Source organism: Formica exsecta, unplaced genomic scaffold, assembly GCF_003651465.1.
Source record: "Formica exsecta isolate Colony F162 unplaced genomic scaffold, ASM365146v1 scaffold116, whole genome shotgun sequence".
Taxonomy (NCBI): Eukaryota; Metazoa; Arthropoda; class Insecta; order Hymenoptera; family Formicidae; genus Formica; species Formica exsecta.
Window position 1 is genome coordinate 777,415 of NW_021848499.1, and position 4,895 is coordinate 782,309.

Sequence of the window (4,895 nt, forward strand, 5' to 3'; positions counted from 1 at the left end):
TTGCGTCCCTACCGTAAACGGGCGATATCGACCTCGCGGAGAATCGAGTCGCTCACGGTAATGATTTCCGCGCGATACGATGTTTACGATGTTACGAACGGAAACTGTTCAATGTATAAGCGTGTAAAACAAGTTTAAGGAAAGGTAATGCAAGATTCAGTCATTATATTATATTATTTAGTTTCTATGATTAAAAATAAAAAGAGAGAGCCAAATATTTTATGTTGGATTAATTATGTATGTCTTTTAAAATACATAATTTATATTAGTGTTTTCTCTAAGAGTTTCTCGAAACTTTCCAATGCCGTTTTTATAGACGTCAGTACGTTAACGATATTAGTGTAATAATAGCGAACAGAGAAAGCTTTATGCGAAAATTTCTCGAGGTAAAGATCTTCATTTGGAAATCTGCCATCTCCATCTCTTGACGCGCGAGTGTCAAAGATTTAACGATTTTCTCATCAAATTGTGGTAAATGAAAGCTGATTAGAAGCGACTCGGCGAAATTATCTCTATAATCAGGTTCCAAGGTGGATTAAAGGAATCGTATTCAAATAGGATCTTAGATTCACTTCCGAATTTAAGGGTAGGCTGTCTTTATCCGATCTTCATTGGTATTCTCACTATGCCAGCGATCGGATCTATTTTCGTCATATCGCGCAAGCTGGTGAGAAAATGAGTGCTCCGCAGATGCAAGCAAAAAAGGAATTAAAGTGGCGGTAAACTCGGTCAGAGTGAATTCCGTACTCTTCGGAAATGAATTTCATAAGAGGCCAGGTCGGGATTGTCTATTGTAAGAAGAAAGCCGTCGGTTAGTAATCATCTTCGTTTTATTGTCAAACCGGATTATGTAAGCCGCGAAAGCTAGATTGTTGGACTGTTTTATACAAAAATTATAACGATATGTGATAATTGCTACAAGAAATAAAATAAATAGCATAATTTTATTAGATTCATATTATAGTTTTAAATATAACAAAGAAAAATTTTATATTGTATTAAATTTTGTATAAAATACATTTTGCATACAAGTATTTTATATGATAAGAATATTTTTGAATAGCTAAAAATTATACAATTAACTCTATTACATTATAAATAGATTTTCTAAGCAATTGGATGCCCGTTAAGGTATAATATATTTCGCATAATGCGGAAATATATAGATTTGCATCCTGCGCATCTATCAGTAAAAAGATAAATTTAGTAAAAATTGATTGAAAAGATAAATTTAATAAAAATTAAAAAAATAAGTTAAATAAATAAATAAAATAAAATAAATTAATTAAATATAATCTAATAAATTAATAAAAAATAATTTGGAAAATTGACGCGTAGCATAATAGGTAAGTAATGCGCGTCTCGTTACCGAAGAGCATAGAATAGAAACACGCACGGAATTTATATTACGTACATATCTATGGTATACTTTAATTTCTTATTAACCCAAATATGTTGATAAATAAATATGCATTATAATATGCTTTATATGAATCATATTGTTTATGCTATAGTTTATGTGATTTCCCTTGCTTATTTTAGTTGTCATTTTACGTAAAATACCTTAAAAATTGAGCTATTATTCTCTATTATTAAATTTTTTTTATCTTAAATTCTATAAAACGTTTTTTTTACAGTTAAATAAATGTTATAGTTAACGAATTAAAATAAAAGGAAAAATTAACTAATTGATATAAGTGGGGAGAAGTTGCGGTTATATTAAGAAACGTTTTATTTTTACATTTTTTATTTTTTTATAACTATTTTTCTTGCATAAAATTTATAAAATTTAGTATGTGCGATATGATCTGTAAAATAAGTTATTTTTCCTAGTTTATTGAAATTTTCTTTTTAGCTAGCTAGTTATTAGCCAGAAAAGTTAAAAGAAATATGCAGCTTAAGTGATTTCTCTCTTATATTTATTTTTTATGCTAAAGATAAATTGTTCTCTATATCTAATTTTCTTCTAACACTAACTGTATATTTTCTCGTCGTTGTTCCGGTTAGATTTCTTCTTCACATGGTCGGTTGATCGTCGCAGTATCTGAGAGGTAGTCGACATCGTAAAGTTGTTTCGTGCCTACGAGTCGCACGCCTACCACCAAATGCAAAATCCATTTCCGTCTAACCAGGAAACTTTTAACAAGCCGCATTCAAAGTATGTGTGTTCCATGTAAAAGTTATCCGGTACACCGACAAGTACATACATCACACGAAGGTGGAACGCGAGGATCGCGAACGATAATTACTTCGTGCCGAGACTCGCGATTTAGGGAAATTGTGTTTACAGTCTTAGCGATTTTAAAGGAAATTCGACTTAATGAAACGACATTAATCATCATTCATCATGGACAAGTCGGGGAAATACTATTTCCTTGTTTTATATATATCACATATTTATTACTTGTATTATTATTTCATATTTTAATCAAATTTTAATCCATATATTATGTATTTCTATTTTAATGAAGAAGAGCAAATAATGTTGCCCAACAATGTATGTGTGTGTAAGAAAAATTTCACGTTATCTCATATGTCACACTTGCTACAAGTTTATTTTAACCATGTCAGATATTGTTCCCGTCGCGACTAGCATATTTGAACATATCACGTTGATGAAGTACAGCGACCGATGCCAATGGTTAGCTTGTCTACGTGCAAGTGGGTCAGTACAAACATCTTGAAGACATTTAAACTTAGTTCCGATTAACTCTCTCAGAGGATTCTCGTGCATAGTGTCTACTATATGTTGAATACGGTTTCTGCGAATAGGTAGAAACTTTGGCTAGGACTGATATGCGGAGATGCATGGAAGCGCATCGTCGCGATCTCTTGAACTGATTGCAAACTAATATTCCGTTAAACTCACTGCAAATTATAACAGCGACATTAATGACGGGTAATATTACTGTCTAATAATCAAACGCTTCAAATAAAGCAAGCGTATTTTATTGATCTTTTACCTTTTTTATAGATATTATTAAATTTAGAACGTTTAATTAAACGTGAAAAATGGTGATGTTAGAGAAACATAGAAAGAGAAGATGCACGAGCTGTCAAAGAATTTCTTGGCATTTGATGTGAATCCGCAAGCGCTTTGCGGAATTCAAATACTACGCCCAATGTCCGATATACAAACATCCAGTATTCAATAGAAGATATTGTATTCTAAGAAAAATTTAACGAGCAATATTTTTATTTCTACTATTAATTACATCTTTGTATGTGACATAAATCTCATTGCGATAAATTAATCAATAAGGACCGATACAATAAATCCAATTATGATTAAGAGTCTCTTGTATGTCTTATAAACCAAGTCATGGACATAGAAAGATAGAGCTGGCATTCCATGCAATTTTCAATATTACACATCGGATCAGATATCATGGAAGAAGAGAAAAGAAAAAGAGAAATAGTAGATTTTTTTTATTATTTACAATAGACAAGCACGTATTCGATGTGCACAGATTAGAAAATCAGCACATGATCCAATGTTCCCCCAACATACATGTATATTTGCCAAATATATATGTATATAAACGATGTACACAAATATGACGCATCGAATGCTCGTCGAGATACGATGGCGTTACAAATATTTTCGTATTATAGCAACGTATTTAGTAATTAGTATAGTTTTTTCAATCAAAGAGAGAGGAGTGAAAACTTGTGAAAGCGCAGGAAATACAAGTGACACAAAATTCCAAAAGTATTAAAGGGAGAGAAATACATGTCATTTAAAACTGATATCATGTAGAACAATTGTTATTCCGGTGCAGTGTACATAAAAAATTAGCGAAAAGAGCATGGTTCGGTAAAACGTTATTTTTTACAGAGCTATTAATTTTTTATATTCAACTGGATAAATTGTCAATCAATTCTTTAATTGACTTGCCAAACATTTATCATATGTCATGCGAGTTTTTTTAGATATCTAAAAATAAAGAGTATATTCTTAGATATATTTTGCGGCTTCTAATGCATAAATTATAGCAACACATAAATCTTGTAATCAGTATGTAAATTTGATTAAGTTAATTCATAAAACTTGAATTTTCTCTTTTGAACCTATATAAGAACGTTCATTGTAGCATATGTTACTTTTCAGGTGATTTTTCGAATCTAGTGACAATTTTCATTGTTATTAATTTTTGTATCAAATTTTATAAAATTACGTAAATTTGACAGTGACAAATGTGATAAATTTTAATCATCTTTAAAAAATACTTTTTTAATTACTTAAAAGTTACCTGTAATTAAAAACTTAGGAAAACAAATATTAATAAATATCTTTTTTATTTCTTGTTTATAATAGACTGTTTACACGGTGTTCAGAAAAATAACTATTTGATTATTATATATAAACACATTTATGATGTAGGTATGATTAGGATTATGATTTAAGTGTAGTTTTAGCACATTTACTTTTTCTTAGGCTTATTTATAATAGTTAATTACGAAATAAATGAGTCAGCATGATTTCTAAATGTGTATTTGGGACAGATATCAAAATAATTCTCTCTCTCTCAAAACTATTTTAAAATAATATTTTGTTGTATATATGATTTTGTTATTTTATAAAATATTATATATTACATAATCGGCCACATACAAAACAACAATTTTGAATTCTATATATCAAGAAGATGCGAGATAGATTTGATTAACATAGTTAATTTGACATAAGTTTCTATTATCTTAGAATGTGCGTGTATAAAAATTTAAACATTTTTTTCGAAGTCATGATTATGATGTGTTGATTAACATGTTTTTACTGGAGTTGCATCAGAAGTCTTTAAAAACAATTGTTCCGTATTATGACGATAGGCTACAGCAAGATTTCACTTTCTTGCGGTTGGAAGAAAAACGATCTGCGCACGCGAGCGCGGTCA

The 4,895-nt window shown here is 30.0% G+C and overlaps 1 long non-coding RNA gene across 1 annotated transcript; it reads left to right on the plus strand.

Moving 5' to 3' along the window:
* The first annotated feature begins 1,942 nt into the window (after positions 1-1,942).
* Positions 1,943-3,856, plus strand: LOC115239081. The gene is made up of 3 exons (XR_003884585.1): positions 1,943-2,507; positions 2,594-2,899; positions 2,975-3,856. It is a non-coding gene; the product is annotated as an uncharacterized LOC115239081 (long non-coding RNA).
* Positions 3,857-4,895: the final 1,039 nt, after the last annotated feature.